The 27,965-nt window shown below is 47.3% G+C and overlaps 1 long non-coding RNA gene across 1 annotated transcript in view; it reads left to right on the plus strand.

Annotated features, from left to right (window-relative positions):
• LOC144826235 (uncharacterized) overlaps positions 1-25,405 on the plus strand; it is a 149,162-nt gene extending 123,757 nt beyond the window's left edge. Inside the window, exon 3 of the long non-coding RNA XR_013609724.1 lies at positions 25,274-25,405. This is a non-coding gene — a long non-coding RNA (uncharacterized LOC144826235). The remainder of the gene's footprint in view (positions 1-25,273) is intronic.
• The last annotated feature ends 2,560 nt before the right edge of the window (positions 25,406-27,965 follow it).

Raw genomic sequence — 27,965 nt, forward strand, 5'->3', positions numbered from 1 at the left:
GGTTTAGGGTTCATAACCCTCATCAGCCAGGCTATCTTATATCCAGTGGCAGAGTGAGCGAGGGACCCACGTCTGGGGAAACCCTGCCAACTCACGGCGAACAAAGCGATACCAAAGGGGATGATGGACGGAGCGTTTGGGCAAATCAAACACTCACCCCCAGTCAACTGATCTGGGTTTAATCCATCATTATTCTTTAGCTCACTACACCACCCCAGTTCAGACATGGCCATATACAAATCAGTCTGACCCTGTGCCTCATGGGAACAGTCCAGCCCGAACTGCCAAGCCATGTCTTCCTTGGACCGGAAACAAGCATCCTGGGACCCGTTTCGGGTTCAAAACCCTCTCCAAGGAGTGCTGTTATGCCCATTGTCTTAGTAAGCGTAGAAAGCACTTTACCTCCCTTTCACTTTGGGGACAGGAAGCACGTGTTGAGCGCTGTGGCCTGTTCTCTGGAAGGGGAGTGTGTGGAAGGCTGCTCCCTGCCTTTCTTTGGCCTAGTGCAGGGGAGCGCTCTTTGCCCTGCTGAGACCTTCACTGGCCGCTGGCCAGACCGAGCAGTCTGCTCCGATCTGCCTTGGCTGGGTCCTTGCTTTGCCCGCATTGTTGCCTCACGGTGAGAACTCCCTTGGACAGGTCCTGCCGCACTTCGAGGGTACCTCCCAGAGCAGCCTCTATCGAGACAGGTTGAATGGCAACCCCAAGCAGCATGGCTACCCGGGACGCATCTGTCCATCCGGCCCCACCCTCCGGTATTCAGGTGAGGGATGCCATGGACCCCAGTCGCGAGGCTGCCAACCCGAATGCAGCACCCTGAGCCGACAGCCACCAAGTCCCGAGGGTGAGACGGCCCCAGGGGAGTTGGGAGTCAGCCCGCGCTCCCAACTACAAAGTGCACAGAGAGGCTGTATGGCCACCAGCTGCCAAGTGGGGAAGCGGGCAGGTGCCCTTTTTAGCTGCTTAATTAGGCCGTGCCTGGGCAATTTTAAAGAGCTGCTTGGAGTTGACAGCTGCCGTGTGTAATTGTGGGCTGCTGACATGTTTGTGCCTGCATGTGCCTGCATCTATGTCCCTGCGCGCCCACATACCTGGGGGCAGGGTATCTTCTTTTAGAGAACAGGGTGAGACCTCAACAGAGGCCCCAGGTCCCTGTGTTAGGTTTCCTCATTGCCATAGTTCCCCATATAGATGAGAAGGAGTGCCTGCACCCACATTCGGAACTGGAATTACCATATGACCTGTAAGGGAAGCGCAAGTGTGCCATAGCAAGGCGAGGACTACACCATCATCATCATCAACAAACTTTATTCTGCTTTAAAAATAAAACCATAAAAGTTAAACAGCCAACAGAATTCCATCATTCAAGTTACAAGTTAACAAAAATGAAGAAATCCAGAAATCAAGACACAGAATAAAAGTACATCATTACCATGCAAATGTTAGCGCAGTTTGTCCTAAGTCTAATGGCAACCCATAAAAAACTAAGAGTGTACAAAACGGTGTCGCTAGTGAGAAGTTGTAAAAAGATAAAAGCTGGTCTCACCCTCCTAAAACCCATCTTTTTCAAAATGGGAATAATAAATAACTTTCTGGGTACAAAATAAAAAGTACAAAACATTAAAAAGTGCAACATGTCCTGAGGAGACTCCCTGTCGCAGCCACAGGGCATGAGGCACTGGCCTCTATGGGAACCCTGGGGGTGTGCTAGTAAGTAATGAAAGAGGTCGAGCCGAAACCTTGTCTGTAAGAAACAGTTGTGAATACTTTTAAGCCCTAAGAGGTAAGGCTCAGTAGTGGGCACAGTTTTTAGTACGGCATACTTTTGCACACTAGGTTTACACAACTCATTACCGTCTCTTTCACAATGAAGTGTTCTTAAATAAACCTCCTTGGCCCAAACAAGGTCCCTTTTTTCGAATTCCCTCAGGGTTCATATAAAGATGTGCTCTTCCTAGCCTGGCGAGGCCAGCTTTAATGTACTGGGGCCAGCGAATACGCGAGGCATGATCAAGAGAAAGCAATCTCGTATAACATCTACCTGGGGGTGTCTGCTTTAGTTGCTAGGAGGGCCTTCTCTAAGGAATTGATGTATAGATTAAAAAGCAAGGGTGTGAGGATACACCCCTGGTGCACCCCCCTCTTGATATTAAACTGATGGGACAATTTCAAGTCCTTTGAGTAACGTACTACTGCCCTTGAATCTCGATGACGATCCCTCAAAAACAAAATGATGTTATTATCGATGCCGATGGATGACATCAACTGTCATATCTTGGACCTGTTCACACAGTCAACGGTTGACGACAGGTCCATAAAGGCTAGATATGTAGGGCAGGCACAAGCCACCATGTACTTGTTCAAGACAAGATGCAGATTTAGGTACTCCTCCATAGTGGATCGACCGGGGCGAAAGCCGTATTGGATCGCAGAATTGTTTTCATCCGCCCATGATATCAGTCTATCAAGAAACATGACGCCCACCACCTTTACCACAGAGTCCAGAAGGGAAATGGGCCTATAACATGAAGTACTGTCCCTCTCACCCTTTTTAAATATCAGGACTATAGTCGATAAATCTCACAAGTCAAGACGGCCAACCTGGACCGAGGTGTTAATAACAGCAGTAAGAACGGGCGTCAAGTATCTACATGGGTGATGTAGATGTGAGGCGGAATCTCGTCTGACCCTGGGGCCTTTCTGTTGGTCAGGCCTAATATGTCCGCGCTCTACTCAGATTTGGAAAAGACAAGATCCACCTTACCTTCCAACCTATCATTCCCCGCATTAGGCAAGGAATTCAGCTGAAAATGCCCTCAAAATGATGGACCCAGTTGTCCTCTGTAATATCGGCATCCAGTGAATTAGCGTTATCTTTAGAGAGGAATGGGTTATTGATAATGTACTACATGATTCTGGTGATTTCCTATGATTTATGCCCTGCCGGTTTATATTGGGTGATGTTTTGCGCCCTGTGTGTTTTCTCCCTCCCACTTAACTGCAGTATTTAGGCCCTCGTGTGATAATTTATGTCACGCATACCACCTACTCTCCTGGACCAACATCAACGATGACGACACCATCAGGGTCATGAACACCATCCACTACGGATCTCCGTCAGACCCCTGCCCACACCACATCTTCAACAAAGCCAGCACCGCCATCGCACCCCATCTCCAGAAAGTCATCAACATCTCCTTCGAGACAGCAACCGTCCCGGAGAGCTGGAAGCACGCTGAGATTAACGCCTTACTCAAGAAACCCAAGGTGGACCCCAAGGACCTCAAGAACTTCCGGCCCATCTCCCTGCTCCCATTCCCAGTGAAGGTCATCAAGAAGACCGTCAACAAACAACTGAGACGCTACCTCAAGGAAAACAGCATTGTGCACCCATCACAGTCCAGGTTCCGCAGCAACCACAGCACCGAAACTGCCCTCATCGCTGCCACCGATGACATCAGTACCATGCTAGACAACGGAGAAACCAGGGCCCTAATCCTCCTGGACCTGTCAGCCGCCTTCAACACGGTCTGCCACCACACACTACGAACAGGCCTCCACAACGCCGGGATCCAAGAGAAGGCCCTGGACTGGACCACCTCCTACCTCACCGGCAGAACACAGAGCGTCCACCCCCCCTTCTGCTCTGAAGCCACCGAGATCATCTGCGGCATACCCCAGAGCTCATCCCTCAGTTCAACATCTACATGGCACTCCTCGCCCACGTCTCCGGACTGCACGACCTAAACATCATCTCCTACGACAACAAAACCCAGCTGATTCTCTCCCTTACCAAGGAGCCCCACAACGCCAAAACCAACCCCCACAAAGGAATGAAGGCCATCGCCAAATGGATGAGGAACAGCCGACTGAAGCTGAACTCGGATCAGACGGAGGTGCTCATCCTCGGATCCACCCCTTCAGCCTGGAACAACTCCTGGTGGCCGACCGGACTGGGTACAGCTCCAACACCCACCCACCGACCACGCACGCAACCTAGGGGTCATCCTCGACTCCACCCTCTCCATGGTCAACGCCGTCTCTGCCTCCTGCTTCAACACCCCCTACATGCTCCGCAAGATCTACAGGTGGATCGCCACCGAAACAAGAAGAATGGTTACTCAGGACCTCGTCAGCAGCAGGTTGGACTACGGAAATGCCCTCTATGCAGGAGCCTCGGCCAAACTCCTGAGATGGCTTCAACGTATCCAGAAAGCGTCTGCATGCCTGATCCTCGACATCCCTCGCCGCAGCCACATCACACCTCACCTGAGAGACCTGCACTGGCTCCCTGTCAACAAGAGGATAACCTTCAAGCTCCTCACCCACACACACACGGCACTCCACAACACCGGACCAGCGTACCTCAACAGGCGACTCAGCTTCTACACCACCACCCGCCAGCTCAACCCCGCCGACCTCACCCTGGCCACAGTCCCCCGCACCCGTATTGTGACCACCGGCGGCAGATCGTTCTCCCACCTCGCCACCAAGACCTGGAACACCCTCCCCATCCACTTACGGCAGACCCAAGACCTGCTGTCCTTCAGAAGACTCCTCAAGATCTGGCTCTTCGAGCAGTAGCAGCATCCCCCACTCGCCAGCACCTTGAGATGAACTGTGATCATTATAATAAAGAAAAAGATCTTTTCAAATCGAATCTACTGCCTAAGGACTGGTTATTAGAAGGTTTCCAAATTTTGGATTGATGTTCAATTTGAGACATTTTGGCGCTCCTCTTGTGTATATTGTTTGGTGTTAGGTCATCTTCAGCCAATGAGGAGAGAGATCCTGATGATCTGCTGCTTCCTTCAGTCCCACAGTAAACGTTCAAAGTCGGCAAGGTGCTATCGATAAGTGTCAACTTAGTTGCTGAACATTCATGTGTGTTAGCTTCACTCTAAATTCCTACGAGAACCATGCAGTCTAAACTATTAGCTATTAGGTATGCAACTGCGTAATAACGAGCTATTCTAAAGGCGGAAATGTTCTAGTTGTAACCTATGATATTTAGTCATGAGATTCACGTCTACATGTAAGCAATATTGTTAATACACTATTCAGCATTGTGAATATATGTGGCAGCTAGAAAACTAACTATGTACGATGGGAACATGTAGCTTAGGAAAATTAGAAATACATTTTTAAAGTCAGCACATAACACAGAGATGACACGTTTAAACAAGTCAAATGTGAATCATTTATCAAATCACATTACATAGGTCAGCATTTCCTAAAAGCATTTATTTATTAAAGAAGAAATCTATTGAAAGGTAGAAATTGGAAGCGGCCTAGTCTGCCTAGTAGTGTAATTACAATAGGAATGAGTGCTTACTACAAAAGTCATTCTACGCGTTAATTTTACATGTTTAAGAAAAGGCGCATTTTCCTATGATTCATTCTTTCAAGTGTTTTCGTGGTACTGCCTACTGTAAATTATGGCATTTATTTAAGCTGAATCTTCTGCTCTATCACCATCTATGAGGATGTCCCTAATTTTTCTTACCCCAGTTTTCTTCCATTTCTTGCAGTAAGTGCCATGAAATATTGGCAAGAATAAAGGGGAGTCCGATAAACGGGAGTATATCATCAAACCCGCTATTTTTCACCAAAACTTTGAATGTCAGTAGTAATATCAAACATTTTACCTTTTTATAGTAGCTCCGTTCTATATATTTTAAGAAGAAGCTGGCAACATTTTTACGAAGGCTTTACTTATAAATTGGTGATGGACTATTAGAGTACTAATTCTGCCTATTGAGGCCTTCTACTAAGTAGTGAATGTGTTACATCTTTCCCATGGAATAACAATACCTAAAATTAGGAAATTCTAAGTGGGAGTCTCAGGAATTTGACAATCCTTCTTGGTCGCTTATATCCCCATATAAAGCTGTTACAAACCAGGTCTAGCTTCTGGAATCACTTAGTACGTACTTCCAGTGGTATGGTTCTAAATAGATATAACACCCTGGGTAATATAGGCATCTTAATAATATTACTACGCCCAATGAGCATAAGCGTAAGATTATCCAAGTGCCTCAGGTCCCATGCGTTTTTTTCTAATACCAGATCATAATTCTGTAGGATCATTTCTTCTATGTTAAATGAGAATTTAGCTCTGAGATAAGTTTCAGTCATAGTTTCTCTACCATCAGACAGTTGCAGCCTATTATTACGAATTATATATATTTTTCTGCAGTTCAATTAATACCCCAACACTGTCCCAAACTGCTTTGCTGTCTTCTCAATCTCATTGATAGCTGTACCTGGGTCAATAGCCAATACTTCAACATCGTCTGCGTATGACAGTACTCTACTTAAATGGTTGGCATAAATAGGAGATTGTGTTTTCATTTGATTACAGCTTCTGTAGAAAAGGCTCAATATATAGAGCAAACAGAAGTGGATAACGGGTGAACACCTGTTGCGTACCTCACAATATTATAAAGTCATTAGGTTCCTGCCCCATTAACCGGAGTCTAGCTTTAGTGTACACATGAGGAGTCAAAATCCATTCCAAACAGAACTCTTGATAGGTAACCCCAGGACACTCAATCAAATGCTTTTTCCACAATGAGCAAGATCATTTAGAGTGGCATACTTTGATTCTGCAATAACAAAAAGTGCGATAGAGCGACTAATGTGGTTTATTGTTACTCTTCTCTGAACAAATCAATGCAGTCACGGAGTAAATATTTGTGCAATAACCCTGCTTAGGCACGTAGCCAAAATGATAGAATATATTTTATCGTCGCTATTGATCAAAGACCTTGTCTCCATGACCCAGTACATGTTAGGGATTTACCTTTCTTGATTAAAAACTACTATACCGGATCTAGACCTTGATTTTGGGGCTGCCTGGCTACTGTGCACTGTTCTGAAGTACACAAACATCTTAGGGAGTATTGCCGGTCCTAAACTTTAGCAGGATCACATCAGAACAGCTTCTCCAAATCGTAAACTTTTAATGGCCACCGTGATTTTTGGTAGAGTCACAGAACCTTTCATTTCTGTTCTGTCTTTATCAGACAATATTCCTAGCTATACCCTATAAAGAAAAGAATCGGTCATGCTTATTGTGGTATTACTGTACTCTAAATACAAATTCTGGTAGTAGGCCCGGAACACCTTCACAATTTCCTCTGGCCCATAAAGTATATCTCCCTGAGCATTTAAAATTCCTGTGATCATGCTCTTTGCTTCTCTTTGATGAGTTTTCAAAGCAAGAACTCTCCCAATACGATTGCTATATTCTTAATTATTTGACCTCTGTACCTAATACTTATGTGCTACTCTTTCTCCATAAAAACTATGGATCTGTGCTTTAACCACTGCAATCCGTTGAACTGTATCAGTATAATTGATTCCTAACTGCCCTGTTCTTATTATGTGTTCTTTTTCAAATCTGGCGAGTTTCTACTGCAATTCCTGAAGTGACCATGTCTGTTTGTCCCTCTTCAATGAATAGCTCAAAGTATCTCCTCCGATTATAGCTTTAAATGCATCCCAAACTTCTCCTGGCAGAGCGTTTACCCCAGTTCCACCGAAAGAAGGCTGCAATGCATTGATTTATATGTTCTATAAACCCGGGGTTTGCTAGCAAGGCCTGCTTAAATGGCCTACGTGAAATAGAATAAGCCACTCGTTGAACCTTTAAATCCAGCACCAGAGGATTATGACCTGATTATTATTATTATTCCACATTTATAGAGCGCACTGCAACCCCACAGGCATCCTGGCGCTGAGACACAGTAAAGTTGTAATGATCCGCAAAAGCGGACTGACGATTACCCTCTGGGGAACAACCAGGTCTTAACTTTCCTCCAAAACAACAGCAGCTCCTGCGTTTGCCTCAGTGCCAAAGGGAGGCTGTTCCATTGTAGTTCGCTTGAACCTAGGGATGGTTGCCAGGCTAGCTGCCGAGGATCGCAAGTTGCGTACAGGGGCATACAAGCCAAACCTACTCTGAAGTGGCTTGGGCCCCGTACCGTGAAGTGCCTTAAAGGCAATACATAGCGACTTGAACAATATCCTTTGGCTTACCGGGAGCCAATGTAGCTCAGCTAATGCCTGGGAAGTTGATGATCCCCGTGGTCTTCTCAAGACCAGTTTTGCTGCTGCCGCCTGGATACTCTGAAGCCGCGATATTAGATACCTAGGCGATTCCAGCAGCAAGGCATTACAATAGCCCAGGTGGCTAAGGATGACACTCCTGACCACTGTCCCTCTGGTCTGAGAAGGTAGCAGTGGTAGAACCTTCCGGAGTCCTTTGATACTCTGGGATACTTTACCAGCTGTGTGTCACTTAATAAATTTAGTAAAAAATAATCTAACCTTGTATATTTTGCTCTTGTATGAGTAGGCTGTGGGGTTTTAGGTTTAAACCTATAATAACTGATAAAACCCCACTGAAAGAAAAATAGCCCTCACCGGTGAAAACATATAAACACTGAAAAAACACCTGGACAACTACAACCTAAATGCCATTCAAAGAAAGGAAAAAGAGAGTGAAAGTCATTTTTTTCTTCCTGAAGGGGTCAATACAATGTAACTTTGTTATACAAGTAGCAGTAAGAAAGACTGGCTAACATTATTCTGCCTGAGTTTTGTTCTTTAGGGATGCCACTAAAATATTGTCTCTTCTTCCTTTTACTTTTTCGGTTTTGTTGCCTTTGGTCTAAAGATGCAGGGTTTAGTTTCATGTTTTAGGTCTAGTTTAATTATTTTATAAACTATAGAGAATCAGGAAATATCAAACTCATATTTGATATTTTGGCTGCATTTGATTCTTTCACCGAAAGGTAAAATGTCTGGTTTCATCAAAATCTTTCCTAATATGTGTCATCACATTTACCCACAGAGAATGGGTAAAAACCCTTAATACATCAGACCATAGTTTCTAGTGGGTCAGTATTGATAGTACGTGAATAGCCAACACATCAGGCTTTAAAAATTCAATGCAAGGTATAGTGACAAGTATATATATCACCAATCATCTGGGATAGTGGTGAAAACATGACACCAGACTTTTGGAAAACATGGAACGCAGTGTCACTTGTAATGCTCTGCAAAAAAGGTTCTTTCCAAGTTCAACAAAGATTGGAGTGGGGGGAGGAGCTTAACCTGCAACCATGATGGCCGCCTGATCCCTCGGCTCCGCCGACCCTCTCGCTTTCCCTCCGGAGGGCTGCTGATCCTGCCTGTTATCCTGTACCCGCGCAGATGTTTCGGACTTGGGAGACTGTCCTGATGCCAACGGTGCGCTCCCCGGCGTGTTTACTGCAGCGGAGGCAGAGGAACGTCCTTGTCCCGTTCTGGGCGTGATGGCGGCGTCCCCGTCTTTGTTTGGTGAGGGCGGCTGATCCTGAGTGCCACTCTCGTGCTCACTTCTGACGGTCGACTGGTGGGGAGCGGCTGCTGTACTGCTCCTCACGCCGCAACGTTTCACCCCGCCTGGCTCCCTCCTCGCTGGCAACACTGTTTCTGCGACCAGTGCTACAATGTGTCCTTCCCCCAGCCGGTAACCGACGTTTGATGCCTCTTTGTTTGCCAGCAACGCTGTGGGTGCCATCTTGGACCGCGCACTCGACACTTGCATCTACCGACGCGGGGCTGCTTTGCTGGTGTATATGACAACTGGCGCTGCACCGTAACTGAGTGCGGTGTTCTGCCGGATTGCGTGACCCCTGGGCCCCCGATATTGTTGGCTCTGCGGAGTGCTGGCTGCCTATGCACGATGGATGTCTCTGACCGGTGTTGTGATCAGACCAGTTCGGCTGTGCCCCGAGTGCGGGACGCTGCTGCATCTACCTCACCTGTGGCGTCTCTAACGTTTGCTGATGTTATGAGCGCTTTGAGTAATTTGCGCACTGCCCTATCTGCCACTGCTCGGGACCTGGGGGACCGCCTTGACGCCATTCTGTCCGTGGAGCCCCCCCCGACTTGCCGAATGGGTTTCACTGTGCAGTTCGCTTCGCCACACCCTGTGCTCCAATGCCGGACTGCGCTTCCCCAGATCTGTGTGGAGACCTTGGAGCACCCAGCTGTGATATTGCCTGTTGGAAATGGGATCCCCGGCTGGCCAGGGCTTTCGCCAAAGTCAGTCAGAGACCACCACTCCCAAGTCAGGGCAAGGGAGTTACACGCCAAGATAACCCCTACTCACCCTCTAGGTAACGTGGCGCGAGCAGCAAGGCTAAACTTGGAGGCGATGTAAGTTAAGTATTTGCGCACGCACCCCAGCAACAACAACCAAAGGCCCACCACAAAGGAAACTCCACACAAGGTTATATAAAAATAGCCTTTGTATTACACCAAAACACATTAGATAAAACACACACTTTACAATGTGCCAGAGGCACGGGCAGAATTTACAAGGGGATATTTACAAGACAGGGCCACCTGGACCACTGTCAGGAATCAGCACTTTTAGAAGTAACAATACAATACTTGTAGGCCTAGAACTTAGAACATAGCCTATCAGACAGTACCTTCCGTCCTGGTTGCACGGGATAATGCGAGTGACCTCCTTAGTAAGCTTGAGCGGGCGACCCAGCGAAGCGGCGCGGCTCAGGGGAGAGCGGCGCTGCTCGAGGCTTGGACGGGCTGCCGGCACGGTACAAGCGTTTCTCTGGGGCGACCAATGTGTGTGGCTCAGAAGAGGAGGGGGGAGGCAGGATGCGGGCGACCTAGCGAAGCGGCGCGGCTCAGGGGAGAGCGGCGCGGCTCGAGGCTTGGACGGGCTGCCGGCACGAGCTGCCGAGGGGAACGAGCGAGGCACACTTCAGCGAGGCCCCAGGGGCCCAGGGAGATCAGACAAGTCCCATCAATTTGGCAGGGAAGGCACCATAGAGTCCACTGGTCCTGGGACTCTGGTCAGGGGGCAAGCTCAGTATCAAGCCCTTGGGATCACTTATAACAGAAGATCACTGTAACACAAAATAGGACATAAAGCACAAAACCAGTACCCACTGGTAACTGGTAAGTCCCCCCTACGCAATCCTAACCACCCTAGGAACAGGTCACGCAGGGAACCAGGACCTTACTAGCACCACCTGCACTAGCAAGAACAACCACCTCAGTATCACAATACACATAGGGGCATAGACCTGGGGACAAAAACATGATGCAGAACCTACATTCAGCGGTGTAAGGAACACATGACGCATCAACACACGTTCAGCGGTGTAAGGAACAGGGCACATAATGTATCAACAACACATTCAGAGGTGCAGAACACAGGGTGCGCAAAACATACTACACATTGTACATTTCCTAACACCCAAAAGCAATAGGACGTAGATCATAACAGCATCTAAACCTTTAGCGCAGAACTCACAAAGTCCAGGTTGCGCCACTGCGCCAGGACCTAAACGTAGCAGCTGCCCACTACTTGCTGGGCAGCTGAGGGACAGAACAGGGGGCCTAAACGCTGCAGCTGGCACGAAGTGCTGCGCAGCTGGGGAAAGGCCAGGGATGAAGGAGTGCGCCTCACTCCTAAGTCCACAGTACATGTCCCTAGGGAAAGAAATACCTACACGGTGCAGCTGCCCACTAATTGCTGGGCAGCTGGAAAACAAATCTGCGCCAGGGGCCCTCACTGGCCCCTCAGGAATCAAGACTGAATCCAAACTGCGCAATAGGTTGGAGCCCACCGGCTCTGGAAATACTCATTGCGCACTTTGAGCCCTCCAGGCTCTAGGGACCATGCTGCTGCACACACCACGTGGGAGCCTCGCAGGCCCTGCATAAAGCCAATGCCCCACGGTGGAGCCCTCTTCGTTGGAGTCCCGCCCGGGGGACTCGAAATCGCAAAGTGCCCCAGGAGCCTCTCTGGCTCTAAATACAAAATGCCCAAAATGTGGGAGCGGCCCGCTGCCATCGGGGCCGCTCAGTACATGAGGAGAGGGGCGCTATGCCTTGCAGGCACCCACAACATAGGGCCCCCTTCCCTGGGGCTCTGCAGGGGACACTCAACAACGGTGGAGCGGCCCGCTGCCAGACGGGGCCGCTCTGTCTCTGTCTCTCCACCACCCCCTCCGGCCGGCTTCACTTACCGGCTCCTTGCAGCGGGGGCGGTCCTCCTTGGCCGGGGCTCCCTCCATTACATGGGAGCCCCGCAACACCGGCGCTGCACTTGGCTGGCTGCCCCGGGGCTCTCTCCATCGGTCGGGCGCCGGCCAATCCCTGCGCGGCGGCAGGCGGGACTTCCTTTCCAGACCGGAAGTCCCGCCCAGCGTCAGGCACTACGGTGCCTGACTTCCTTTTTACCCGCGGTTTGCGGCGGTGAATCTCGGGGCACAGAGAGGGGTAGGCACCCTCGAAATACATCGCGGATGGCGGGGTGAGCACCCGCGAGGCACTGATAGCGGGGTGGCACCCGTGAATGAATGTAAAGAAAATCGGGCACCATGCAGGGTAGGCTCCTGCGAATCTCGGCTCACGTCACGAGCCAAAATAAGATACAGCGCCCCCCAAGCGCTGGGGGCATGAAAACAGCGCTCCCAGCACAATAGGCAGGATAAAGCGCTCCCAAGCGCTAGAAAAGGAATACAGCGCTCCCAGGCGCTAGGAAAGAAATACAGCGCTCCCAGGCGCTAGGAAGGCACAAAGAGCAACAAAAGTCCATCAGGGGTCCATCAGCAAGCCAGGGGCTGGGCAGGGCTCAGGGAGGCAAGCCATCCCTGAGCCCAAGCAGCAGCACGCCCCTGGCAGATTCAAGCAGCAAACAAGAACCTTTTCCTGGGGTCACAGCCCCTCTTTTATACACCTTTTCCCTTTGTCTTTAGGTGCAGGGTGGGGGCAGAACCAGTCGCAGCTGGTTTGGGAGTACTGTTGATGGCCCAACCACCCATTCTATTCACAGGCAGGGCTAGGGTCATCAGTCACACCACAGGGGGGCGGAGCCAGCATTGTGTGGGGAAAACCCAGCCCATCCAGGACACAGGTACACTCCTCCCACACATCACTCATGCTAATCTCTCCATTCACCACCGGGGCAGACCCACACAGACTTCCTGGAGCCTGGCATCCCAGCCAGCTCCAGCCAATCACACGCCAGGCATATTTTACACTAATATGCCAACTCCTAGAAGTGGCGCTTCCGCACACGACACATACACGCCGCACATACCGTTGCGCAGCATTCACTCTCACGAGTTCGCACATACCAAACTTAAGCATGCACGCCTCACGCATCAGGAACTACCAGGGACACAGACATTCCCCATGCATTCCTATGGGAGGGCAGGCCAGTCTCACTCCACGCACTCAGGGAGCGCACGCACTTTACACTGCGCCACAGTGTCAAGGTGCGCAAAGACCAGAAATCACTACACTTCAAGGCAAAAAGTTCAGGGGTGAACCTGCCAGAAGGCCCAAGTCCAACATTGCCTGTCATGGTTCAGCTACAATGGAGTGCGCTATCGGTGCCGGGGCGCTGGCTGGGGGATGATTTTTGGACGCTATGCCGAACAAATCCTGTGTGTACTACTGACATGTTTCTCTGTTTTATCCTGGCTTTATTGCTCCTGTCTTGGCTGGTCGCTCTTCGAGGGTTCCTGTTTTGTTCAGCCGACGACCGTGGGACATTGAAGTGGACAGACCTTGGTGGACAGTGCTCTTTATTGTGGCCGTCGTTTTGTCTGTTTTTTCCATCCGCGAGGGTTACGCTGCGATGGTACCTCGTCGTCGTGCTCGACCGAAGGGGACAAGGTTGATGCTGTTTTTTTCTCCTTTTTTGCCTTCTGCTGCCTGTTTTTCGATTGGATAATGTTACCTGGACTGGGGAGTTAGCCGTTGGTTCTGTTTTGGGTTCCGGGACCGGGGGGGTGGGGCTGCTGGGTTAAATGTGTCGATGGTTTTGTTTCCAACTGTTTAGCCCTCCTCCGATCTTCACCGATTCCCTTTTTCTTTTCTCTTTCTTATTTCTATATTTCGGGTCTTTTCGGGGCGACAGGCACGCTGCTGGGGGGGGGGTGGCCGTAGCCTCTGCATGCGTGTAGGGTGGGGGGTATGCGTTTTCCATATTCCTTTTTGGTTTCTATGGGCCTTTTCTTCTTTTCTTTATTCTTCTTTTCTGCCTCCCTTTGGGTGATGGGTGGGATCGCTGCGGGGTGGGTGGTGACTAGCGAGTGACATGCTGTGGGAATGTACATCCTTTTGTATTCTCGATAAGCCGCCATTTTGTATTAATCTTACGGCTTGCTGGATCTCTGTCGGTATCGCTCGCCCGTTTCTGTTTTGGACACTTTGTATGGACTTCGATCCTCCTCAACTCCTAATTTTTACGCTATACTGTAACTTTAAAATGTAAACCTTTATTTATCCTGCTTCTCGGGCTTACCTATGTCCTTGGTGTACTATGGAATGATTATGCTTTGTTCTCATTTGTTTCCGAGTCGCCGTTTCAATTGCTGCTTTGACCTGCAAGATGTTGTGGCCGGCCGGATGGTTGTGGGCCCGTATATGTTTGCCAATAATGCGAAATAAAGGTTTTCAAAAAAAAAAAAAAAAACAAAGATTGGAGTGATATTGTTTGTATTTGCAGTGATTCAGCTACGTATATAAAAAAGTTGTGTGATGACCTGTCAAAATTGATACCCGAGCTGAAGTGATTCCCTGTAGTAGATCCTTGCCACTTGTTAGATGGTATGCTGAAAGCATCTTTACAATCTTAAGAGTTAATGAGGGATGCTATCCACTTTCTAGTCCATTCTGGTGCACTGGTTTCTAATGTACAGGAACTAAAACGCAAATATTTACCATTTCGTGCTTTATGTGGCATCAAAGAAAGAGTCATCCCAACTGTGTCCCTTAGCTGATGGTTCTCAGCCCAATGGAATAAGAATGCTGAGAGGGCCCTTTCACAGAAGTTTACATGGGAAGGAAAGAGCGCGCGCACATGACCCAAAGACTCACCGAAGAAGTATTGTATGGTGTACTACAATAAGATTAATTTGCAAAAATCTATTTGAACCTCATATACACTATAAGTACACTGTCTATATACCATGTTCTTTCAGAGAAGAAAGCAAGCAATAATAAAAGCAAAACGTTCCATAAACACCGGAAAAACACTTTTTCTGTTGTTTTTAGTGGCGCGAAAATGTGTAACCACTGATAACAACTGTTTTTTAAGATATTGAAAACACTGAAAAAAAACCACCAGAATTTACCAAAAATAGAAACTGAAAACAGGAAAGCCTATGTATGAGCTAAGGAATACAAAGGACATCCTGGGTCAAAGCTATTAAGTTGTGCCCAGGGATCAATGAGACAGTTCATTTTATTTTATTTAAGTCTAACAGAGCCTTATATATATTAGGTTTTTGACCCTTTTAGAGAGCTTCAGGATTGCAGTTCATATTACAATTGAAATCTCTAAATATTATAATTGGGATTGGCCACTGTGCCAGTTCCATTGTCAGATATCCAATCATCATAGAATCATCTATAATGGGGCCATAATCAGAACAGAGAGTAACATTGTTAATGATGAATATACGTCAACTATAGACCTCCTCCCAAATCTATCTGAGGCTTTTCATTTGACACTGAATGAATTTCTTTTATCCATTATTGCCATACCCCTTGTTGTAGTCTCCAGCATTGTAGAAGCTAGGAGATCACAGCCCAGAGCATACAATAAGTGTTTCTTTGTGTACTGAATATCACCTTCTTGAATACATGTCAAGCTAGGCTTTTATGATCTTACTTCCTTCGCCACAACACCTTTTTAGGACTCGGCTGAACGCGCGGAAGCGCGTCTCCGCCGAAGCTCTTTTGTCGGCATGTGTGCTTCCCAGGAGACAATCCTGGCCGCGCGCATCGCCTTTGAGGCGATTTGAAACTGGCACGCGCCGTGCTCGGCCAGGCTGTCTCCTGGGAAGCGCAAACATACCCAGGCACACCTCCCCCTGCACGCATGCGGCCACACATACATGAGCGCACATACACGCACGCAGACAGAGACACTCCCCCCTCCCCCCGCCGTCGCACACAGAGACACACACACAGGAGCGCACATACACGCACACATACAGAGACACATGTACACACATCCACACCGTGATGCCTTTGAAATGTGACGCGCATGGCCCTTGCGGTGCAGTTTACCCTATTTCCAGACATGGCTCGTACCCATCCATGCCCGGTCGCCCGGCGCCCTCTCCCGGTCCCTCCTCCGGGTCTTGCTCTGCTTCCCGCGGGTCTCCGGCTGCAGCGCGCCCGGGTCTCCCCTTTGCGGGTCCCCGTCGTCCGTAGCTCTCCAGAGCGACCCCTGGTGGAGAGTGTGTGTCCGTGGCTGCTACCTCCGGCTTCGCTGGGCAGCCCCGCACTCCTCGTTGCTGCTTGATCTGGGAGTCCTTGGGGCCGCCCGACCCCCTGTTGGTCCTGAGTTCTCTGCCTCGCTCCGGGCTCCTCTCTGCGGCTGCAGCCCTCTGCTCTCTGCCCCTGACCTCGGCCTCCCTCGGCTCGCACACTCCCCGATCCCTCTCTCAGACCCCGGAGGTCTCCGCTCCTCCCCCTTCTCCCGGCCCGCACTTCCCTCCTCCACAACTCATCCCCCTCCCCTGATTTGGACGTCCTTTTCCAGGACACCCCTCCCCTGCACCTCCTCCTCCTTCTCTCGGTCTCACCACCCCACCGGCGTAGCTAGGGGGGGGGAGGGGGATGGTCCGCCCCAGGCGGCACTATATTGAGGGCGGCGGCATCACTGCAGTGGTGGCCCGTGGCGGCGGTGTTTATTATTTAATTGGGACAGTAGTGTCAGTGTCCTGCAACGTCACAGACTCGACCCCCGTGGCCTTTTGCTTCCCTGCAGTGGCACACACTTGGCAAAGAGCTGCTGGCACGCAGTATTCATAACTGGACCTGACCCTCCACTGCCCGCACCCGAGACTGTGTGTTTGTTATGAGGTGAGTGAGAAAGAATCATGCAGCTGCAGCGTGGGCAATATTAATGAATGGTTCCCTCTGCAGTCGTGCAAGTGTACCTCATGCACAAAGAACATGTACAGTATGCACAGTATCAGTGCCCGCCTCCGTCAGCATTAGTGCAAAATAATGCCGAGACCATTGCATTGTAAATGCTTGTTCATTATATCGTTCAGACCTCTTACATTTATAGTTAAAATCCGTAGCGCATCAACATCACCACACATCAGCTAAGGATGAAGTTTAAAAACAGTGGCGGCAACTGTTCAAGCCCCTCCTGTGCTTGTTCTAAACATCACATGTGTTTGCTGTCACTAGAAAAATAGCGTCCAAATAACATCTGAATACATTTACTGATCTCAGTTTCTTTTTGCCAAAAACTCTCCTTTTGCTCCTCGTTATCTGGGCTTTTATCGCCTGCCCTCCCCACTCAACCCTCCAATCCCCCACATCCGTACCCCCCCTTCACCACCCATCTCCCACTGAAAGCCAAGGCCCAACAGCCCTGCCCATCTCTTCCCACTGCACCCAAACCCCACCAACATCTGCACCTCTGTCCCTCCCATGTACAAAAATCTGCACAACCAAAGACCTTGGTTGTATCAGCAATTAGCGCCTCTTGCTCTCCTCCCAAGAAGCCTCTTGTACATACCCTATCGGCCTGGCTTACTTTTTATAATACACTTTTAATGCATCCATTGTTAATAATATAATTCATAGTTCACTGTTAAAATACATTCAGTCATGTCAGAGCTATTGGTTCTCTAACAATGCAGCAACTAAGAAATTCTTTTGCTTTGATGTCTGAGTTAAAAACTGTCACTCTTTCATCGTTAATGATCTGCAGCCTGGCCGGACTCAATAAGAATGCTTGAAAGCCCTTCTCTTGAAATGGGTCAATCATTTAATGAAGACACCAGTGCATTTCCACTGTGGCATGACAGAAAGCAATCTAGTAAAAAACATTTCACCATTGGCTTCTTTTTTTGCATCCGGTCATGTCTTCTCAAATACTTTTTATCTCAGGAGAAAATTCTCAAAAAAGAACAGGATAGTTCTTGCTTTGTAGTTGGTATTTGTGACCGAGTTCTGAGTTGCTGAGCGCTTTATTGAGAGTTGAAACCTATGTGATCTTTGTATTTTGGCTTCCCAAATCCAATCTACAAGTTTCAGGAAAGAAGACTTGAAGAGCTGTATCATAAATCCACAAACATTGCACCCTTCCGAACCTTCCTTTATGCCAAGAACTCGCAGATTATTATGACAATGTCAATTCTCTAAATCTTTGGCTTTCCATTGTATATCTACCACTTGAGAGACATGACTTGTGGTTTGAGCTTGTAACCCGGCGACTTCAGCCTCTGCAGCTGCAGTCCACTTTAGACCATTTCCTACCCACGCTTTCAAGTTTACTTGTGGCATGCAGACTTATTTGCTGTCCATTTTAGCCTCTCCTCTATGGGCCATGATTCCCTGACATATCTCCTCTAGAGTTGGAACATCTCCATTCTCGAGCCCTGCCTGAGGAAATCTTAGTGACGTGGTAAGTGTAGCATTCAGCAGTGATTAAGATAAAGAGTAGTCCCACTTCAGTGCTCTCTTTTGCTGCCTGAATAAAGGCTGGCTTCTGGACTGCATGGGGAGCCTCTCTGTTATCCAATTATGATGTTAAATGAACATTAGTCTTCTGATTCCATACTAACTATATTACTGACTATGTTCGTGTTGCCCTCCTACTGGTCCATAAACCCATCGAGAGGGAATCAAATGTTTCACTGATTTCCTGTTACATTACTCCCTGTCATAAATAATGAGTGCTTATCTTCTTGCATCTTCCCTCTGCACTTTTACCTCACAGCTTAGAGCCCAGTCTTTACTTTAGTGTGGACCACATCTTCACTATTGGCCTCATATGGTGAACAAGGTTCAACTGGAATATCATATTCAGATTCTTCACTCTTGGACTGCACTATGGAATCACCCCTCGTACAGAACATTGGGTGTGTTTAGGGGCCTGATCTGTTAGACCACTTAGGGTACACTGTGTTGTGTTAAAACTGTTTGATCAGCCCTCTCAGTTTGAAATGTTCGGGATTGTTGGGGATAGCTTTGTCAAATCCAGATTTGGCTTTTTCCATCAGGCTCTCTGCATTAGAGCGAACCAGGACCCGAAGTCAGTCAGTTTCACTATTTCACCAGACCCTCACCCACCGGGATGCCCTGGGCCTGGTATTGTTATCTACAGACAGGCATCTCTGTTTGTATTATTGAAATGGATTTCCACTTCCAATATCTGTTGTATCCCACTTTCTGAGTCTGCAGCTGCATCCCTTAGTGCCACCTCTGCAGTGCCACTTCCTCCGTCATACTTCAGGAACTTGCTAAAAAAGCTGAAGATCAAGGCCTTGGGAGGCCTCCTGCGCCGACACTGCATGAATCCATCTTCTATCTGTTGCATTGTTCATTGCCATGACCCGTTCCGTTGTTGCATCAAGCTGCCCGTAGAGTGTTGCTTTGGTAGGCTCGGTTGCATGTGCAGCTTCGGCTGTTTGTGCTGCTTGGACGTTATGCCAGAACTACACCCCTGTATCCCATCACAGATAGATGGAGACCGAAAAGTGGTAGTTGCCAAATGAAGAAGATGCCTCTGTGCTATCATACTGAGGTCTCATGCCCCACAGAAGTTGACCAAAGTAAGCAGCGGAGCCACCCGGAAAGAAGAGAAGGTATGGTTTAAGGCTACTCGTACAGCAGATGTTGGGAACGGAGAGAGAGGAGTGCACGCTGATCACGCCGCTGCCATCTTGGATCCTCCCTTCCATAAACAAAATAGTAACTTTGAATGTCAGTTGGCCAAACTCTAGAGCTAAACAGAAAAGAGTTGGGTAGATAGCTTCAAACCTTTTATAGCATGTCTACAGGAAGTTAGAGTCACCAGAAAGTACAGATTTAAATATTTAGATCTAACTTTCAGATTGTCTATAGTAAATTGGACCTGGGCGGGTGAAGGGTAATCATAGGGGTCAAGATAGGCTGTGCTTTGGTAAATGTATGTTCTGTATATGGTGTTAATGAAGATGATCCAACTTTATTTGGTAATATTAGAGAGATACTCTTGATGACATCCTGCTACCTTATAATAGTCGGGGATTTAACTGCATTTCTTGCTTAAGAAAAACTACAAACAATATCTGAGGGTGCACTCAAATGCCAAAATTAGAAAAGCTGCTATAGTTTACTAAAGGAAAGTTTAGATCTAATAGATTCCTGGAGATACCAGATTATTTTATCCAGTACACAATCAATATTCCAGGATAGAGAGCTTCTTAGTGAACATGGAAACAGCTCAGTGATCAACCTGTGGCTTTTCAACCTATTTGGGTCACAGATCCTGCACCCCTAACAGTGACTTTCACAAATCTTGATACTACACCATGCAACTAGAGCTAGACCTTTCCAACAGTGGTGGCTGCCGCAAATAAAAAATGGTGAGACGGGGGGGCACAGGGGAGGTAACACCAAATTGAAAGCTGTAGAAACCGATGGAAATAACCCACATTAGATTGCCCACCCTAATATCACACCTATTTGACTTCCTGAATTGGAAGTTATGGTTATGGTTTATTAGGACAGTGAACAAATTATTACATCAGACTTAAGCACCGCAGTCCCCGCAATTGAAGAGATTGCAATTAAGTATGGAAAGGTAGCTGGGTACAAGCTAAATCTGGAAAAGACAGATATCAAATATAGATTCAATCAGTACAGACACATCATATACCATGAATAGCCTGAAATATGGTCACGTGGCTCACACTTAATTATAAGACCCTGAAAGAGGCTAATTACAAGAAACTTCATAGCAGTATGCCTTTTAAAATAAGTGGGAGAGACTACCCATTTCGACTATAGGAATGACTAATTATATTAAAATGATCATTCTGATCAAACGTATGTATTTGTTTAGGGTACTACACATTTATCTCCCACCCGCTCTTTTCAAGCAAATAGTTGCTGCTATCACATCCTTTATATAGAGACATTGTTTGACAGGAAGACCTACAAGATATCTGCAACTGCCAGTGAAGGGGATTTGACTTTTTCCAGTATTCAATTTTACTATTTGGCTGCAATGTGTAGGAGGCTAATACAATTGATTAACAATCAGGATAGTTTTCTGCGTTTGAGTAGGCTGTGAAGGATAAAAACACCTACCCTGGCATTAAGTTACTCTCATCCAAATCCCATCCCAAACACATCAGATAGAAGTGTACCTTGGACCTGGGAGGTGTATGGAAGAATATTATGAGGTACTTTAATGCTACTAAATACCATGTGTATTAACTAGTTAGGGACATGATAGATACTAGTGTCCAGATTTCTTACACTTCCCAATAAGTTACTGTACAACTATTATAAAAGTTATATGCTGATGGATTCAATAAAATGTAATAGTTTCTAAGAAGGTTCAGACAAAATTTAGGGTTGGGGGGAAAACACTAGTGTTCAAGTTGGGAGGAGGCTTAACTAGTCCAGGGCCGGGAGAGAATAATTAGTATCAGCGGTGTCGTTCTATATAATATTGTTCAGCTGTTGTCTTCTTTGTATTGTCTGGGCTGTAATGCGTATCGTTATGGAAACTGCTGCTCTGCCCAATAAAAAAGAGTAAGCAATAACCTGTTTAATGCACACGGCTGTTTAATGGTTCCAAAGAGATCCTAGACTTTGGGAATCCTCACAGATGTTGACTAAAGAGCAGTGGCTGGCAGGAATGGGCTGGTGTACGGGCATCGAAAACGCAGTGCAGGAAATCCGAGGCTTCGTCAACAAATTCATGAAAATTTGGAAAAGATGGAAGGAGCATCCTGATTAAAAGATTCTAAGAGTTGAAGTCCGAGGTCTATCCTCGTAATTGATGAAATCATAAACGAGTAATGGTGTAGTGAATAATTATTTCCCTGCTTAGAGTGCGAGTAGTATAACATTGATAGATCCGCCACTACATCTTGATCAGATTCTACACTAGCCCGCATTTTGTAACAGCCCACAGGTGTGTTAGTGAGACACCTGTCTGTTCTCTCCGCTTCACAGGCTATCTCTAGGAAGGATGGCCAGATCCTGGGCTCTCAACAAATGTCTAATCTTAGTACATTTCGGACTCTCATTCTAAGGAGTGGCCCTCCACTTCTGCATAGTTTCTCTGAGGCTGACTTTCTTTCTTGAACCAGTTCACAGGTGCACAAGGGTTGATGTACTAATTGGAATCCTGTCCATGGCTTTGTTACCCATCAGATTCCAGAGGTAGATGGCAATTACATGTTCAACTAGTCAAATATCAATTTTCATTCTGAAATTACCAATATTTGAGTATTGATATCACCAGCAGGGAGCACAGCTTTACTCAATGAGGTTGTGCAATACATGAATTAGTAATCTCGCTCCCATCTTCTATGTTTCAAATACATCTGAAGAAGTACCAGAAGAAGACATATTCTTCATCCTCAGAATCGCAGCTTGTCGAAACACTGTATACTTCTCAAAATCTTAATGGGGATTGTACCATAATGCATGTGTCGTCCCCTCTAGGGCTACAGACAACATGCCACCATGGTAGTCCAAGTTTACCTTGTTGTCTCGCTCACACTAATGGTGCAATCTCAAGACATCATCATTATTGCAAAATACCGACTGTTGAAAGAGAAGCAAAACGTTACACTCTATTGTGACGGAAGGCCAGTGAGAATAAAGTGCTTCTCATTGTCTAAGGGCCCACATACTACTTGCCTTTTTTCTAATTTTAGTAACGTGGAGAAAGCACTTTAGTTTCAGAAAATACAGCATCTTGAAGTCTGACCCTGGGATGATAAATGAAAGCAAACAATGAAGCAGAATTCAGCTGATTATAAAGGAAAGCAGATGATTTTCTTCAAGCAGATTTATTATTTTTACCTTATTTACTTTCATCAGAGAACAGCTGACGAAAACAAGATGAACAGAAACCCCCAGTCAGCCCAGGAAAAAACAAACGCAATCAGTTGGCATATCCATCATATGAGCCAGCCAAAATTAGAAAGCGGTATCATTCAATCCGGCAGACAGCGAGCTTGAAATGAGGAACTAGAAGAGCAATGAGGCGAAGCAGTGGAGCTCTGAAACATTAACTGAGTAAAACTGCAAACAGCCACACTTTAGCAGAAGTCCGCCCCTTCAAAGCATCTCATTTAGGGGGCAAATTGTTCTTTGGAGGTCCGTCACGATTAAATACTATGAAAAGCATCTCTGATGATAATGATAGCTATTGGGGCGGCCTTCCCACCTATAGCTGAAAGGCCAAGAGATGAAGGGTTTTCTCTCTCTCTTACCAGGGGCGGCTCTAGGCTCATGGCGGCCCTGGGCAGGGAGCGTAGGGGGCCCCGGAAAAGGGGGTCCGGGCGGGGCGGAGCGCGGAGGCCAGTGAAGAGGGGAGGTTCAGGGTGTTTGGAAGTGGAACAGAGCCGGAGGCCGCCAAATACCTGCCAGGGGCCGCCACGCAAATATGTATCAATCCTCAGAGGATTATTATATTAAGGATATATATTGGTGTGGTGGCCCCTGGGGTTTGGTGGCCCTGTGCAGGTGCACAGCTTGCACATGCCTAAGGTCGCCCCTGCTCTTACTGCTGTAAGCAAACATCAGAACGATGAGACAGAGGCACCCTCTGCGATGCGGGTGTACATTGTCACTTGGACAGCGTTCAGCTCCAGCTGTTCTTGCCTAGGATGAGCGCCTGGAAAGGAGGCAAATTCTGGACAGGAGAGTAAAAAAATGTAAGGCAAAAATTCACTACAAAGGATCAAAATTTAGAAGAATATTTCAGGACAAATGGTCAGTTTTATGTACACATCCAGATAGAGGCTATTCCCCACAACTTTATCAGTGCTTTTATTTACTATAGCACTATTTATTCACTATGGTCTTTTTGTGATTGCCTCTAGGTAGGCTACATTCAGGTGGCACATTACGTCCTTGTTCAATAGTAAATGAATGCCCTTGAGCAGAGTGTCAAGGCCATCACCCCAACCCAAATATACCCTATATTTCTTAGACAGAAAGCCCCAGCAACATTTTGATAATGTTTCTAAACATTTAAAAAACCATGGCAATCAGTGGAGGAATCAGTAAGGTAACTGACCTTATGCTAGTATAAACAAGTTGAACAAAAACATCTGGCTCACCTCTACCTCCAGTGGACTTTAAACCTAACAAAACATTACTAAGGCAGAGCAGATGATGGGGGTGACAGTCACACATCTAATGTCAATATGTGAGGTACCCACAACTTGTCTGTAGTCTCACAGCACTTGAGTGTAGTGTCCGGGATTCTACATTTATATCAGAAAGTACGCAAATATAAAGTACTGGTATAGCTTGAAACAGAACATAGCAACCTCATATCTGCATCAAGCATTGTGGGAAGAGATAAAAAATGATGTTAAATCCCCACATAACCAGTACCTTGAGAAGGCCATAACCGAGACTGGAACAAGAAATCTCTGGGAACTGAATTTGCCTTATCCAGTGTTTAAACAAGCCATAAACAAGTCAACAAAATTCCATTCTCTTCTACTCGACAAAGCCACGTTCAGAACAAGAAAACACGCTTGGATGGTCATATCAAACTATAAAACTCTCACTGCAGCCCCATATCTAACAATTACATTCCTGGCTTGCAAAAAACAAAAGTTAATGGGGCTCCGTCTGGGAAACTTTCCATCAACTATGGACCAACCAACTTGGCTACACGACGGACCCAAAACCTGTAGACTATGTGGGAGCAGCAAGGAGGACTTTACTCATCTAGTATGTATCTGCCCGAATTTAGCCCAAGCACGAGCAGTCTTCTTAAAAAGGGCAATGAACGAACGAGGCATAAGAACGTGTAGATCCGCGATTATGTCAACTTTGAATCCAACAGACACCCGTTTGAACTGTTTACTATTAAAGTTCCTCATGGCTCACGCTCAAGCGTTAAAACATAACCAGGCACCCGGCCCACATAAGGACAACAAAACTGCGGTAGCGCAGTGAGAGGGCTCTTTTGAACTGAATAAATATCAGAACTCTTGGAACTATAAACAACATGGATTGCTTAATTGTTTTTAACAACAAATTTTAGCACTAGACTTAGAATGAACTAATAGAGAATTTATCCATATAAAAGGAATTTTAAATGAGTAGTTGATTTTATAAAATTGTATTGTTATGGTTTTAATTAACTGAAACAATAAAACTTTTCATTCATGTTACGTGTTTACCAAATGCACTGCCATTTTGTCAATTATTTTGTCAATTATATCAGAACTGGGAGCCTGAACTAACAATGAAGGAGAATTAAAGATGAGGATGAAATCGAGATCAGATGGGAGATCCACAGCAACTGATTCTAAAGGTTGGTGCTTAGAACTGGATAAAGAAAGAAAAGAAGATCAAGGTAGGACAAATCCTAAAGTCAGACAATATGGATCCACCAAGAGTATCAAAACCTATTGTGTACTTGGGGAGTTGTCTCAGCAGAGAGGATAGAAACAGAAGAGGCATTGCCTAGTGGTTAAACAAGCAGCACCCACCCACCTTGGCAAACTCTCCTGCTGCAATGATCCACCAGTTTGTGCTTGAGAAGGGCGAGCAGGGGCTAGACCCCTTGTAAGGTTGTGCTGGGCAATTGCCCACTTAGACCATGTCTTTAAATGGTTTTGCAGTTGAGCCAAAGCCAAACCAGTGATCTGGCTCAACCCTAAATACCATTATACACGTAGAATCTTCAAAATATTTGGAATGTAAATTACACAAACAAAATATAAGAACATGCTAAAGATTTTAAAATCTAAGAAGTGTTTCTTTAATATATGGTAGTGTTTTCCCCTTTAAATACAATTAGACCCCAGGTTGAACTGGGAATCAGTTACACTTCAATACCCAGGGATTAATATCTACCATGCCCGAATCTGGGCGTACTGACATGGTCCCTCTGAGCCCAGTTTGCTTTTTGGTCTTCTCTTCCACTTTCAGTAATGGGCTGTCTGGCAGTCTTGACTCTAGGAACACCTGCAAGGTTCGAGTTGCTTGAGCAGAGAGAACTACTTGGAGTAAATGGCAGCACCAAAGATCTTACGTAGGAGGCCCCAGATTTGAAAGACATTTGTGTACATAGCACAATGCCTTAAATTAGATGCAAAGTTCAACAGGGTCTAGAACTCGTAAACTCACTACCACGAAGAAACCCTACGCTCCTGCACTACCTTTGCTGAGCCTTCCCACATGCACAGAATTGCTACGCTCATGGCAACTCTGTCAGTGGCATGCTGCAGGCCTCTCACATTTGTGGGATTTATTTCCTGACAGCAAGCTACTAGATTTCCAAACCCTTATGGCAGACTACATTCTTCACCTGGGTCAACTCCTTACTTACAAACACCATAAATAATCATGAAATGCCCTATTTTATATCCACCACCTGGCATCAATCCCACATGAGGTGTGTCAGATGCTCTACAGCATAGGGACTGGTGGCAAACTGTTACGATAGGTGTACAGAGCTTTCCTGAAATATGGAGATCACTCCAGGGCTTCTTTCTGTACTACTTGCGCGACTGACATGGCCAAACATCTGCACGATATGGACTGGGCGACTGCCATTTAAGCAGGGTGTATTCAAATTAATATTATGAACTGAGCTTACCATACACCTGTCTGAAGGAACAAAATATATCCGGGAGCCACAGTTGCATGTCCGTGTATGCAATTAGATGCTGATTTGCTTTACGTGCTTTGGTCTTGCCCAACACTCCTTTCATACTAGCAGAGAGTTCTCGAGGTGCTGTTGACCATAATAGGCCATGTATTAACGGGGGCGTGGCTAACTGATGAACATGGCGGACGCTTGGTGAATTAGCTCAGTGCCTGGACCTGCATAAATCCTGATTAAACCCTGCCGGTTCGACGCCCACTGACCCCTGCCTCCCCTGTAGTGGACCCCATACCACACCTGGCGCCTACCTACTGCGGATCCCTATCCTGACTCCCGCCTGCCTCGCCTGCCAGGAGTTGCTGCCAATGAACTGGAGGAGCCAGCGGACTTTGCAGCTATCCTCGGAGGTGACGAGTCAGGTGAGCTGTGCCGAGCCTCCGGGGACCGCTGCGGCAAATGATTTGCCCTGATAACCCCCTACCAGTGCACCACCTGGGGCATTGCGGAGCTGTTTTCGCAACCGCGGGGGCACCCGGAGGCGGCCGCTGCTGTGTGCGCCTGACGCCGGCGCATGACCCCGGCGCTTGACCCCGCGGTTCCCCTGCGGATCTACAGTTGAGGTGGCACCCGCGAGAGAGGCTGCGCTGCGCACAGCAGGCGGTCTGTGATGCAGCTGGTGGGGTGTGCCTGCTGTGACTGGTGAGACTGCCTGGAGCCCGAGCCTTGATCCCAAGATGGGGGCTGGACCCAGAAAAGATTTGGCCAAACTCTGCCCTGCAGGATGCCTGGGACAACCACTTTGGCTTTTCCCTCCCTGCTGTGGTGCTGATGACGGAGAGCTGGTGAGACCCCGTGCTGGTGACGGAGAGCTGGTGAAACCCCTGAGGAGGCTGACCCCCTGAAAAACCGGCACACACCCAGTGAGGGGCCATCGGACCGTGCAAACGCTTCAACGGGGTGGCAGACGTGCCTGCGGTGGCGGTCCTTGAGGAACACCCACATGCCTGAGGTGAGCTAACGCCGCATGGCCTATCCGTCGCTGGGGGCGCAGCGGCGATACCGTTATGCCCAAGAGGGGTCACACTGATCTGTGTACACAGTGTCGTTAACCCCCTGTAGTGTGCGGTCGCTGCATTACGGCGGTACTGCAGTGCAGTTCCGTGGGAGTCACTGCAATGGGGCGCCCCAGGGGAAAAGTACAGGAGCCTGGTGGGACGGACTCCCAGGGGGTAGAAGACAGAGAGTCTGGTTCACAAGTTGTGGACAAAGTTCCCCCTACCAATCTTTGAGGCCCCCACGGACA

Source organism: Lissotriton helveticus, chromosome 3_2 (genome assembly GCF_964261635.1).
Source record: "Lissotriton helveticus chromosome 3_2, aLisHel1.1, whole genome shotgun sequence".
Lineage (NCBI taxonomy): Eukaryota > Metazoa > Chordata > Amphibia > Caudata > Salamandridae > Lissotriton > Lissotriton helveticus.